The following is a 14,727-nucleotide window of genomic DNA, read 5'->3' as shown; positions in this document are numbered from 1 at the left end:
GACTGTTAATCAATAATGTTAAGCACTGGTTTGCTGTATGCCACATATGGATTGGAGTAATTCCCTGGAATGCTGTTCGTGAATGGCACCACAACTGGTCGATTCACCAGATTGACGTACAAATTTACAGGAAGGTGCGTAGGATAGCCTCGATAGTGATTCTGCTGTCATACGGAATCCCAACCCAGACCATAACTCCAGTTGTAAGTCCAATGCCTTTAGGACACAGACAGGTTGGTTGCTGCCCCTCAACTGCCTTCCTCTAGCCTATACACGGTCACCGCGGGAATCGAGGGTGAACCAACTTTCATCAGAACAGGCAACACACCTCCACCCTGCCATCCACTGAGCTCTCGCTTGATGTCGCTGAAGTCGCAAAAGGCTGTGATTTGTGGTCAGTGGAATGCACGCTACAGGGCGTCTGGTTGGGAGCCGTCCTTGAAGTAACCGGTCTGTAACTCGTCGTTGTGTCGTTGTGGTGCGAAGTGCTGCTCAAATTCGGTTCTAAGCGCTTCAGTTTGGAACCGCGTCACCGCTACGGTCGCAGGGTCGAATCGTACCTCGGGCATGAATGTGTGTGATGTCCTTAGGTTAGTTAGGTTTAAGTAGTTCTGAGTTCTATGGGACTGATGACCTCAGAAGTTAAGTTCCATAGTGCTCAGAGCCATTTGAACCATTTTTTTTTTTTGCTGCTCAAATTACAGCTGCAGATGCAGTACGATGAGCCGGAGCCATATGCCGATTACGATGATCCTCACTGTCTGTAGTGTCACGCGACCGTCCAGAGCCCAGACCTCTTGCGCCCGTACATTCTCGTGAGCGCCGCTGCCAGTAATCATGTGCAGTTGCCTCATTCCTGCCAAGTGTGTCTGCAAGTTCACAGAAGAAACACACAGCTTCTTATAGCGCTATTACACGACCTCGTTCTAACTTAGTCAGGTGTTCATAATGGCGTTCTTGTCAAATTAAAAGCATTTAACATCAACTCACCACGTCGTGTCAAACACAACTGGCGCTCACGAACGTCAGAGCGATATTTAAAACAAGCCTGATTTACATCTTCGTAGTGGCATTACTAGTGCCACTCTAGTGCAACTGGCGCGAAATTTGAATAATTATTGTTCACCTGTAGAAACGCGCCTACCAACTTTACATTATGTTGCACAACTCCTTCTTGGTGCGCCGATTTTTTTTCTGTCAGTGTATTTCGTCAGTCGTACATCTAGGGACCACAACATGCTTACAACCATTATGACGGTTGTTTTTACTTTTTCTTTTCTTGTTCAATCCACATGTTTTTCGTAAATATAGCGTTAGGCAGACCACTTGGCACTAGCGATTTGGTCGCGCGGGATTAGCCGAGCGGTCTCAGGCGCTGCAGTCATGGACTGTGCGGCTGGTCCTGACGGCTGTTCGAGTCCTCCCTCGGGCATGGGCGTGTGTGTTTGTCCTTAGGATAATTTAGGTTAAGTAGTGGATAAGCTTAGGGACTGATGACCTTAGCAGTTAAGTCCCATAAGATTTCACACACATTTGAACATTTTTGAACTAGTGATTTAATTTTCTCCATAGAGAGTTTGAAACGTCGCAACAGTTTTCTTCAATATATCTCGGTTTTGCACCAATTTCGTCGTCTCCTTTCTTGGCACCTGTGTACAATGGTACTTTCGCATTCGGTGTAGAGCCAATGATGATGAAGGTATTTCCAGAATGAAATTTTCACTCAGCGCCAGTGTGTGCGCTGATGTGAAACTTCCTGGCATATTAAAACTGTGTTCCAGACTGAGACTCGAACTCGGGACCTTCGTCTTTCGCGGGCAAGTGCTCTACCATCTCAGCTACCCACGCTCGACTCACTTCCAGTCCTGACAGCTCTACTTCCACCAGTACCTTGTCTCCTACCTTCCAAACTTCACAGAAGCTTTCCTGGAAACCTTGCAGAACTAGCACTCCTGGAAGAAAGGATATTACGGAGACATGGCTTGCCTCAGCGGAGTGTGCGCTGTGAAGATTGGAAGTTAGGAAAAAAATGGAAATGAGCGTAGACGAGGTACTGGCGGAAGTATAGCTGTGAGGGAGGGGGGGGGGGGGGGTAGGGGTCAGTCGTCGTGGGTAGCTCAGCTGGTAGAGCACTTGTCTGCGAAAGGCAAAGGTCCCGAGTTCGAGTATCTGTCCGGCACGCAGTTTTAATCTGCCAGGAAGTTACAAGTTGAAGATACTTGTAGACCATTTGGAAGAAATCATTCTTGTCCTTACTTTGCCATAAAACGTCTTTTCTGCTGTACCTTAATTTCTTCTCAGTCCACTAGCAAATAGCTCATTCCGTTTAATATACCTTGTAACTCCTCTTCACTTTCACCCAGAACAGGAACGTCAAAAATGTATCCCGTTATTCATAACCGTTCACTCTTAATTTTTACCTCACTTCTGAACCATTCATTTATTTTATTCTTGTAAAGGACGAACAGTAGATGTGAAAGATTGCACCCTGCCTTACGCCCTTCTTAGTTCGAGAAGTTCTTTTCCTTTGTCGTTCAGTACAGTCTACATCTATTTTTCTGAGGACTTTCTTGAAGAAAGCCCCGGATTCAACAATTTAATAAACTCGCAACGAGGTCAGTACGGTGTAGCTCCTGAAGTCACACTGAGATCCTGTATGGTCGAAAGTGTAACCACAGATTTAATTTATGCATAATTTTTTGCAGCCGAACAACGTCTCTGGCAGTTTGAATTTGTGCCCGCATGCGCTGTGGTGGATTCTCCGGGTTTAAAGGAATGGAGCTGAAAATTTGACATATAACAGATTACATACAACAGTCGCAGAAACAATCATTCATAACCACCAGTTTCTCAACCACCAGTATGGACAGGCGTGGGGCAAAATGTGTTATAGTATTTAAACATGTATGTCCTCAGAAATATTACAGCTAAAATAGCAAAACTTGAGACTGTTTTGTACAACATAATGCTTGATATTCTGTGCAAGTTTTGTCCGAAAATACACATCGAGATACGTTTTGTAAGGATTTGAATTTTTAATTGCAGTTGTTTCTCTAAGGTACCGTTTCTCGTAAACTAATCACGCAATAAAATTAGAATTTCAGTTTACATCCGCATAAGAGGCCAATAAAACGCGTGGAACAGGTTTTTTTAAAGGACATAGTTACTTTGAAATTAGTTTTTCAGTTTTGTGTTACCCGGGAGTGCTCTATTTTTCTCGAATTTTAAAGGAGAATTTTTCTCAGAGAAAAGATAACGGGGAAGTGCTGCACAGGCTTATTCAGTAATTAATTCTTAATAACACTGCCGAATTTCAGGATGTTAGCTTTTATAATTCCTGAGAAAAGGTAGATTATAGTTCAAAAAAGTTAGTTTATGGCACTTCGCATTTAAAGTTTTTATCTCAGTTGTTGACAGTATTACTATACCTCTAGTGACTAATGCTATCCATACCCATAATCTTTATTCTATTCCTCGTCTTCCTGGAGTAATCTCTCCCTCCGTCTCCTTTGCCTAGCCAACTTTTGTACGCTTTTTTCTGTTGTCTGAGCATTGTCCAGTCACGCTTCATCGATGGTTCTGAGTGCCTTCAGTGTGGATGCACCTGGATAAGAACGTAGTCTCTGCAGTCATTTAATATTACCTACATTTTTGCTATTGAACACTGGACAGGCATCATATGCAGATCTATTCACAGCAACTGAGAACACAAATACTCATTTTTGACAATGCATTCACGTACACTGGTATTCAAAATTAAAGAGACAAACGGCAATTTTGCAAGGTTGCCTTTATTTTGCCACGAAGCAATATAAACAGGTGATAGAAAAGTAAAAACTACGTAAAGAATAGTGAATGTAAGCAGCTGCAATATGCATAACAGCTGCATAAAATATTCCTCGTTTTTTCTAACTTAACAGATTTGCACACACATTCTGACAACTGGTTAATGTGCTCTGTATGGGGTGTGACCATATGTGGCAGCAATACATCCCTTACAACGAAGGAGCGAGCTGTAAATAACGTCATCAATATCGTGTTGAGGCAGTAACTCCCGTTCTTCCTGCGGAGTTGCTCGCATGTCTTGGAGAGTGGTTGAGGGATGCTGACACGTCTCCCTATTGTATCCCAGACATGCTCTATGGGATTCAAATCAGGAGAGCGAGCAGCCCACGCCATGCCTGCAGACATCTTGTGCTCCACGAGGTCGAGCGTTATCGTCCATCAGTACGAATTCTGAGCGCACATCAACTCGCAACAACCGTACAGTGGTCACCAGGACCTCATCGCGATCCCTGTCAGCAGTTAAATCATTCCGATTCACCCGTACAATGAGATGTTCGAGTAATCAGCATAATCACTGCCCACTCGATTACCGATCCTCCTCGATATGGGTCTCTTTCCACAATGTTCGGGTCTCGAAATCATGTTCCACATTCCCTTCAGAACCGAATCCTTCGAGAACTACACTTTAGACCAAACCGTGACTCATCTGTGAAAAGGACATTGGGCCACTGTTCGACTGCCCAGGTGGCACACTACAGCAGGTCTCCGACAATAAAGGCCATTCTGTCGAAGCCTTCTCTAACTGTTTGCCTCTTTCAACACTTACAGTGGGTGCTCAAAGGTCAGAAGACAGTTGCTGCGCAGTACTAAGGCGGTGCCGTCGTGCGCTTACAGCCACGTAACGGTCCTCTCTTTGTGATGTCACACTTGATTGCACCGGCCCTGATCTTCGTGACACCGTTTCAGTCTCTATAAACTGTCGACACATCCGAGAAACAATAGAATGGCTCACGTTAAGCCATCGGGTCACTTGAGTTTACGACTGTCCTGCTTCCATTCTTCCTATGGCCCTCCACTGCAGAGTGTCTGGTAGGCGTCGTCTCTGTGTCTTACTGAGCTGTCTGTGACTGTGTACACAGAAACTGTGGATGTGGGACTACCCAGCAAACACTACGCCACTTGATATGTGCCCTGCCATCATCATTCGCGTGGTTTTCCGTTGACCGAAACGCCATCTTCCGTGCAGAACACGACCTTACGGAGATATGTTGACAGTCTGTACGATTATATCGTGAATTAGACACGTGAGGGTGAAATAGCAGTTTGTTGCTTCAATTTTGTACACCAGTGTAGATTGATTGGAGCTCTTATTTATATTCAGTGTTTCCCTATGTACACACTTCTTCAGCAGTTCTGCATTGCCTAGGTAAATGAAAGTTGGTTTTATAAGATTTAAGACAGCATGTGGCAAGCTATTATGTTTGTTGATGTTTGGCTTTCCACTGGCTTCTGCCTGAAAATAGTGGCACCACGATATGTCACAAAAGGGTTGTTGAGGAGAATCGCCTGTGGAAAGTTTGTAAAATAATACTGTCCATTGCATTGTTTTCATACTGTGTAAGTAACCCTGATAGCTGTTCTATAACTTATTTGTAAAGTGTGATTTTCTTGTCTATTAGTCTATTAATACCTCCTTTTCCCAGAAAAACACATTGTAAAAAAAAAAAAAAACCGAAGATAATCTTTCTCACAGTCTTCTAGACTCATCTGCAGTTCGTTTCAATTGTGTGGACGAAAAATTAATGCACATAAAACTTTTAGCGTAGAGAAGGTACGGGTCACAGCATAGAAAGAGGGGGCGTGGCAAATCAAGAGGCCCAAAACAAACTTTTTTAAATCATATTTGTAACCAGAACTCAATTATGAAACTTTCCGATGTGTTTCTGAAGCAATCAAATGACACAATAAATAACATTCAAATTGAAACTTCCTGGCAGATTAAAACTGTGTCCCCGACCGAGACTCGAACTCGGGACCGTTGCCTTTCGCGGGCAAGTGCTCTACCATCTTTTTTTTTTTTTTTTTTTTTAGTAGCTTTTTGATTTTTTTTTAATTTATATATTTTTTTTTCACCAGGAAAAGGGTAAATGGAAAAAAAGATCTTTATTGGTACAAACTTAAATACAACAGAAATGCCATCCTTCCGGCGAAAATAACACAAGACAATACACTCGTACAAGGCGAGGAATTTTTTTTTTTTTTTATGAACATGGCGTAGGGAAAAAAAGAATAATAGGTCTGATGTAATCTAAGAGGTGTGAAGCAATATACAGTGGAGTGAGGGAAAGACCAGTGTTGTCTGGGGTAGTGCATTAAAGAAAGGAGGCGCGTGTCCATGCGCCTATTCCACTGTGGGTTACAAAGTAGAAAGTAGCGCGGGGAGTCTCAGATGTCAGCAGGGGGGGCGGGAGTGCTGTCTGCGTGTGGCACCATCCAACTGAGTGGGGGTGAAGTAAAGATCGCGTGTAGGTAATTGGCGAAGAAGGCGCGGTAGCGCGGTCGCTGTTCGACTTCACTGTGGGCGGTTTGTAAGTACTGCCAGAAATCAAGGCGTGATTTGTCGCCACCATTATACATGTAGGTGATCGTCCATCCCTTGACCCAGACAATCGCATGATTTTTGGAGGCGGGGAAATAAGTATTCTCAGGATGGATAAAAGTCCATGGGTCAATCGAGTCCGGCGGAACGCGGAGGTAACAGGCAACGAACTGTCGGGCAAGTTTCCAGACGTCACTGGTGGCAGTACAAGTCAGTTGATGGACATCGTCATCCACGAGGTGGCAAATGGAACAAAGTGGAGAGTCCTGTAGTCCGATGGCGTGAAGGCGATGGTTTGTGGCGAATTTTTCATTTGCGACTTGGTACCATGTTGCCCGGACGTTGGAGGGAAGAAAAGGCTGGTGGATGTGACGCCAAACCGTTGGCCACCGCGTGGACGGATGTCTCAGTTCGATATTGTTGCTGGATATGGAACGAAGGAGAGGGGTGTAAAAATCTTTAGGTCGAGGAGAACGCGTGGTCGGTAAGTGGGTGTGAGCATAACTGAAGTCGACGATGAAATCAGAAATGTGCGTCAAATGGTGCTGGATGTGTCCGACTGGTACTGGTGGTGTTATGGTCGCGGGCACAAGAATTTCCAGCAAGCTGCGCGTAAGGGAGGTGCCCCCGTGCCACTGCTTGTGCATGGTGGACATGTACAAGGACGCCGCTCGGAGTCGCACATTGACAAGGCCGAGGCCTCCTGCTCGCGGGGGAAGGGTGAGCGTGTCGCAGCGGACCTTGAAGATCGTACCGGCTGTAAGGAAGTATCCGAGGGCAGCCTGGAGGCTGCGTCCAATAGTTGATGGCAGCGGGAGGACCTGTGCGATGTGGACCATTCTGGCCGCCACATGTTGATTGAGGTATTGGACACGTTGTAAAGAATCGAGTCGTCGGAGAAGATTTTGTCGCACCGTCGTGCGGATAGTTTGGAGTGCACGCCGAAAATTGATGGCAGCGGAGCGGCGCACGGTGGAGGTGAAAATGATACCAAGATATCGTAGTTGTTGTACACACGGAAGAGGTGCTAAGTCTTCGTGTGAGAGGCCGCGTCCAATGGGCATCGCCGCGGATTTAGCCACATTCATGTTACTGCCCGCTGCAGTGCCGTACGTTGATATCAAATCAAGTACCGTGTGTGTTTCACTCCGTGAGCGGATCAAGAGGAGGAGGTCGTCCGCATACGCACGACATCGAAAACTGTGCTGTCGCAAATGGAGACCAGAAAGGTGGCTCGTCAGACTCCCGATGAGTGGCTCCAGGCTTATGGCATAGAGTAGGGTCGAAAGTGGGCAGCCTTGCCGTACGGAACGCCGGATCGCCACTGGTCCCGCCACACGGCCGTTAACCTGAATCAGAGATTCGGCGGTGCCGTACAGGCGCCGGATCGCGTCGATAAAGGCTGGTGGAAAACCCATGCGGTTCATCACTGAGAACAGAAAAAGATGCCGCAATTTGTCGAATGCGCTGTCAAAATCAATGGCAACCACTGCGGCGCGGAGTCTGCACGCCGCTGCCAGTGCAATTAAATCGCGACATTCTCCTGTGGCCGTTTGTATATTAACTGAGCCGCCCGGAGTTGTCTGTTCCGGGGATAGAATGCGAGGCAGGATCTTGCGGCATCGCGTTGCCAGTAGGCGTGTAAAAATTTTACAGTCTGCGTTAAGCAGAGTCAGGGGACGGTAATGTGCTGTCGTCACACCTGGTGTCGGTTTGTGGATGGGTATAATAATTCCCGTGACGAAGGACGGCGGTACGGCGTTCCCTATCGTCAGCAGTTCATTAAACATCGTTGTCCACCGTGATGCCATTAGTGTGAAGAAAGCGCGATAAAATTCTATCGGCAATCCGTCGACACCAGGTGACTTATTCAGAGCACCTTTTTTGATTGCATCGTGGATTTCGTCACGCGTAATGGGCTCCATCAGCTCGTCCGCTTCGTCGCTGGTGAGGGTGCGAGTTACGTGTGGTAACACAGACTCCTCAGCGTGGTTGTTGGTAGTCTCCTCCTGGTACATTGTGCGGTAGTGGTCGACAAAGGCACTGACGATTTCGGCCTGGCAAGTGACGTGCTGGCCGCGACAAGTGGTGATCTCGGTGATGAGTTGTCGTCGTCGATGTTTCCTATCGGAGGCGATATGATGCATGGTCGGATGTTCTCGTTCCGCCGAATCTTGACGTCGGGTTCGCACCATAGCCCCCTGCAGTCTACGGCGTGTCAAAGTTACAATTTGCGCCTTAATCCTGCTGCGTTCCCTCTGGGTGTCGGGGGTGGGCGGTTGGGCGTCCAGGTCGCGGAGAACGGCGTAGAAATAGTCGGTAGTGTGCCGGCGCCACATAGCAACTTCCTTTCCATACTGAATCAAAGTACGTCGAATGGCAGGTTTGGCACATTCTAGCCACCAGGTCAAGGTCGTGCAGTATTTAGGTAAGCGACGTTCACAGGTGGCCCATGTCTCGGTAACACGTTGAAGACATTCGGGATCATGAAGATGGGAGGTGTTTAGCTTCCACGGTGCACGACTACGCCAGACCACTTGCTTGGGGAAGAGAATGTTGCAGATGTAGGCACAGTGGTCCGAAAAGGCCAGGGGCCAAAGTTCTGCACCTTGGACTGCAGGTGTGAGTTCCCGAGAGACGTAAATTCTATCAAGGCGGCTCGCGGAGTGACTCGTCTGGTAAGTATGTCCAGTCGCGTCGCCGTGCCGAACTTCCCAAGTGTCGCGGAGCAACAGATCTCGGACGACAAGACGCAGTTCTTGACAGGTGTTGTAGTGGGGCACTTGATCTTTAGGGTGCAAGACACAATTAAAATCGCCCCCTAGCAAGTAATGGTCGCAGCGTCCAAGAAACAAAGGAGCGATTTCTTCTGAATAGAAGAGGGCCCTGTCGCGTCTGCGGGTGGAGCCTGACGGAGCGTAAATGTTGATGATACGCGTCCCCATGACGGTGACGGCCATGCCTCTGGCAGATGGAAGGTATGTGATATCGGCCACTGGAATGCCTTCTCTGGCGTAGATGGCTACGCCGCGTCCCAGGTGGTCACCAGGAGAAGGATAAGTGTTATATCCCGCGACGTCTGGTAGTGTGGCCAGGTGTACTTCCTGTAGTAGTGCGATATCGACGTCCGACGCCCATATCATCTCTCGCAGCAGTTGAAGTTTCACGGGTGAGCTAATGGTGTTAGTGTTGATCGTCGCTATTCGGTAGGTTTGGAGCTGTAACCCGCCGTGGAGGGGAACTCCACCGGCGGAGGATGAAGAGGGACGAGGCAACGGTGAGTCGTGCCGTACGCCACCTGACGGCATTATCAGCGGCGTAACGATGCTTCCGTCTGGGGTAACTCTGTCCCCAGCGTGTGGTCCGGCTCCTCATCGACGTCCTCACTCCACACCATTGAAGGCGTTGTCGTTGCGATGGTCGTACGTTCCACTTCGGTCGTAGGGGCTGTGGGCGTCTCGGCGGCAGTCGCATCTGTGGAGTCCATTGGTTCAGGAGCACCTGAGCGAGCCAGTAGAGTAGGCATCGACGTATCCACAGTCGGCGTCATGTTGTCGTCATTCGTATCGTCGTGTAGGTTCTCCGAGGCCTCGTCGGGTCGGACGGCCTCTGGAGCATCGGGGGGTGGTGATCCGTCTCGTTCCGAGACCGTACGGCGCCTCCTCTTGCGCCTCTTAGGTGAACGTTGTTTGCGGGTTCGTCCTTCCGTGTCGGAAGACGGGAGGGAGTCGCGTCGCTCTGAGAGGAAGGCCGTCGCGGGAACGTCAAATGAAGGGGCGTCCATATGTTCAGGCGGGTGGGTGTCGGAAGTCGTCGCTGTTGGTAGTGGCGCCGGAGTAGCGTCAGGCTTTCAGCGCGACGCGTCGGCCCCAGCGGTATCCGTAGTAGCTGGAAGGGTCACCGGTGCATGGTCCGATGGGCGGCGGCCGGTGGGAGGAGAACAGAGCGCCGATGCGTAGGTGATCGGTAAAACCGTAGTCGGAGCCGGAGGTGCCACGGTAGCGGCTGGCAATTGGGTGATTCGTCGCTGAAGACACTCAGATCTGAGGTGTCCTTCTTTGCCGCACCCGGAACAGGTCTTGGGTTGGCCGTCGTATATGACAACCGCGCGGCACCCGCTAATTTGCAGGTAAGATGGCACGTGGCGATGGAGGTCAATGGTGATCTGCCGTACACCGTTAAGAACAGGGTACGTTTGGAATTGCGCCCAGCGTTCGGCAGTGTGGCCATGTACAGTGCCATAGGGACGGAAAGCCGCGATAACGTCTTCCGCTGGAAGCTCGAACGGGAGTTCAAAAACTCGTATGGTGCGCATTCCTAAGCCGTCATGGTCGACAGTGACCGCTCCGACATTGCCGTCGGCGTGGCAAAAGCGTAATCCATGGTTGGTGTCACGAAGTATTCTTTCACATACCGCGTCATTGACGACTTTGACGTACACAGTACTGCTTAATATGGACAAATGGATGCCCAAGATGTCAGAAGCTGGGATCTTAGCAACGTCGCGTAGGAAGCGTTCCAGTTCCAAGGCCTTTGGTCGTGCGTAGAAAATGGTTGGCCATGATTCTAGTGCACGTAAGCGACACGTAAGTGACGGCCGCTGAAATGTAAACAACAGCGAGCGCGCGCGCTCCGCAGGCGGAAAGAACAACATGTCCGCACTGCACGGCGGCGAAAGCCGGACTGATCTGAGCTACCGAAGCACGACTCAGGCCCGGTACTCACAGCTTTACTTCTGCCAGTAACTCGTCTCCTACCTTCCAAACTTTACAGAAGCTCTCCTGCGAACCTTGCAGAACTAGCACTCCTGAAAGAAAGGATACTGCGGACACACGGCTTAGCCACAGCCTGGGGGATGTTTCCAAACAAGGCGAAGGTCCCGAGTTCGAGTCTCGGTCGGGCACACAGTTTTAATCTGCCAGGAAGTTTCATATCAGCGCACACTCCGCTGCAGAGTGAAAATCTCATTCTGGAAACATTCAAATTTTTTCGCAGTTTCGCCCTACATCTGCCGTAAGCCAAGTAAGACATCTGACGGGCATTGTCCCGTGGTGCTTCTGTTACATAAAATAAGGTATTTGGGGAGGGGGGGGGGGTGTTTGAAGTTCAGGTCGTTGCTTCACTCAGACGATGGGAATATGGTATAAGGCCGAAACATCAGATCAAAAAGTAGGATTACTGCCATTGCACGCCCGAGGAACATGTTGGCCCAGTTAACAATGCCGAATCCTTTTTATACTTTTACAAATGATTAGAAAGAGTCTTTATGTTCTGAAATCTGACATCTATCATCAACCGTAGCCACAGGGCTACCGGAAGTGGACAAAATTACGGAAAGACCACAAAAACAACACCCCACCACGCCTAATACGGTATTGGAAAATCGTTGGGGTTCAAATCAACTTTCAGTCTTCTCCGAATGGATAAATACAGGACCTGTATAGATTTAAAGGGAATCTTGTACAATTATTCCTGCAAAATAGTGACAAGTTCAGTTAACAGAGTTAGGGGAAGGTAGAGATCACTCAACTGTGTCTCCCAAGTACACTCCTGGAAATGGAAAAAAGAACACATTGACACCGGTGTCAGACCCACCATACTTGCTCCGGACACTGCGAGAGGGCTGTACAAGCAATGATAACACGCACGGCACAGCGGACACACCAGGAACCGCGGTGTTGGCCGTCGAATGGCGCTAGCTGCGCAGCATTTGTGCACCGCCGCCGTCAGTGTCAGCCAGTTTGCCGTGGCATACGGAGCTCCATCGCAGTCTTTAACACTGGTAGCATGCCGCGACAGCGTGGACGTGAACCGTATGTGCAGTTGACGGACTTTGAGCGAGGGCGTATAGTGGGCATGCGGGAGGCCGGGTGGACGTACCGCCGAATTGCTCAACATGTGGGGCGTGAGGTCTCCACAGTACATCGATGTTGTCGCCAGTGGTCGGCGGAAGGTGCACGTGCCCGTCGACCTGGGACCGGACCGCAGCGACGCACGGATGCACGCCAAGACCGTAGGATCCTACGCAGTGCCGTAGGGGACCGCACCGCCACTCCCCAGCAAATTAGGGTCACTGTTGCTCCTGGGGTATCGGCGAGGACCATTCGCAACCGTCTCCATGGAGCTGGGCTACGGTCCCGCACACCGTTAGGACGTCTTCCGCTCACGCCCCAACATCGTGCAGCCCGCCTCCAGTGGTGTCGCGACAGGCGTGAATGGAGGGACGAATGGAGACGTGTCGTCTTCAGCGATGAGAGTCGCTTCTGCCTTGGTGCCAATGATGGTCGTATGCGTTTTTGGCGCCGTGCAGGTGAGCGCCACAATCAGGACTGCATACGACCGAGGCACACAGGGCCAACACCCGGCATCATGGTGTGGGGAGCGATCTCCTACACTGGCCGTACACCACTGGTGATCGTCGAGGGGACACTGAATAGTGCACGGTACATCCAAACCGTCATCGAACCCATCGTTCTACCATTCTTAGACCGGCAAGGGAACTTGCTGTTCCAACAGGACAATGCACGTCCGCATGTATCCCGTGCCACCCAACGTGCTCTAGAAGGTGTAAGTCAACTACCCTGGCCAGCAAGATCTCCGGATCTGTCCCCCATTGAGCATGTTTGGGACTGGATGAAGCGTCGTCTCACGCGGTCTGCACGTCCAGCACGAACGCTGGTCCAACTGAGGCGCCAGGTGGAAATGGCATGGCAAGCCGTTCCACAGGACTACATCCAGCATCTCTACGATCGTCTCCATGGGAGAATAACAGCCTGCATTGCTGCGAAAGGTGGATATACACTGTACTAGTGCCGACATTGTGCATGCTCTGTTGCCTGTGTCTATGTGCCTGTGGTTCTGTCAGTGTGATCATGTGATGTATCTGACCCCAGGAATGTGTCAATAAAGTTTCCCCTTCCTGGGACAATGAATTCACGGTGTTCTTATTTCAATTTCCAGGAGTGTAGATCACAAAGACTCAATAACTTTTGGATCTTGACTGTGGTGGCCAGGGAAGATCGGACAATTCATCCTCGCGCACACGTATCCAGTCTTGGACGATGCTAGATGTGTGAACAGGGGTCCAGTCATCGTGGAACAGAATATCACCATGGGGTAACTCATTTAGTAGCATGAGATGGATGTGATCAGCCAAATTATCCTTGAGAGTAATGTGACCATGCCGAGTAACTATAGGACCAATGGAATACTGCGGTGTGGTCGCCCATATGGCCACTGAACTCCACCAACTCCACCGTTTTACTCTCTTGGTGCGTTAACTCGGCCAGATGTTGGAACTCAAGCAAGACTCATCCGACCAAACGACGCTCTTCGAATGCTGTATGGTACAGGTTTCATGGCTTCGACACCACGTTTTTCTGTTACGGGCATTTGTGTATCTGATCGTTTTATTTTCGGGATTTTGTGAAGCAACCTATATGACTTCGCTGAAATCCACTGCACAGTATCTCCTTTTTTCTCCAAACTAATCTGTGCTTGCAAAGAACGTTAGTATACAGTGTCTCACGAAAAAGTGAAGCACCAAAAATCATCGCCGGAAGTCAAAGTAACTTTAACACGTCATCGGAGGGCACTTGAACGATCAGAGTTTCATTTCTCTGCGACGGATAGAACGGGCATCAGAGCGAATTAGTATTGTTCGCTTTTAGTGTTGTTGGCAGCCCTGGTAAGGTTTTCACGTAGTCCAGTCACATTAATGCGACCACAGCCTATGCTCAATGTTACCGTGCAATACCCCCTAACAGACGGCGGGTAGGAGCACCAGAAATGGAGGGCATATAGAGCGACGGACGCGGAAAACAGTGCAGTCGTTATCGTAATGTGGAAACGAAGCAATTTACCTCATGCCCAAAACTTCATGAGCGTTTGCTCTTGGCCCAATGGTGGAAACATTTCCTAAACCGCTAAGTTTGATAACTGTTCGTGTGCAAGAGTGTTTAAATTATATCGTGTACGGAAAAATGGCGCTATCCTAAACCTGTGTCGAGCCAAGTGTAGAGCACCATTGGCCATGCGTGACAGGGCTGAAAGACAGCTGCGGCCTTGTCTACTGCCGTGTAGAGGCGCAACTGTAGAACCAATGACCACCCGTATGAATCGAGGGGCTCCCAACAGTGTCTGCACTGGGGCGATTCAGTGGACGTTGCTGTGAACGGGGCTCTGCAGTAGGCACCTTGTTCATGGAGCCATGCTGACTGTTGTTCATCGATAACGAAGGTCGGAATTTGCGCACCAGTATCGCAACTGAACGTGACAGGTGGCAGTTTGAGATGAATCATATTTTATGCTCCTTTGGGCACATGCCCGATGAAGTGAACAAC

The sequence above is a fragment of the Schistocerca serialis genome, chromosome 8 (genome assembly GCF_023864345.2).
Source record: "Schistocerca serialis cubense isolate TAMUIC-IGC-003099 chromosome 8, iqSchSeri2.2, whole genome shotgun sequence".
NCBI lineage: Eukaryota > Metazoa > Arthropoda > Insecta > Orthoptera > Acrididae > Schistocerca > Schistocerca serialis.
Note: the sequence above shows the minus strand (reverse complement) of the source record.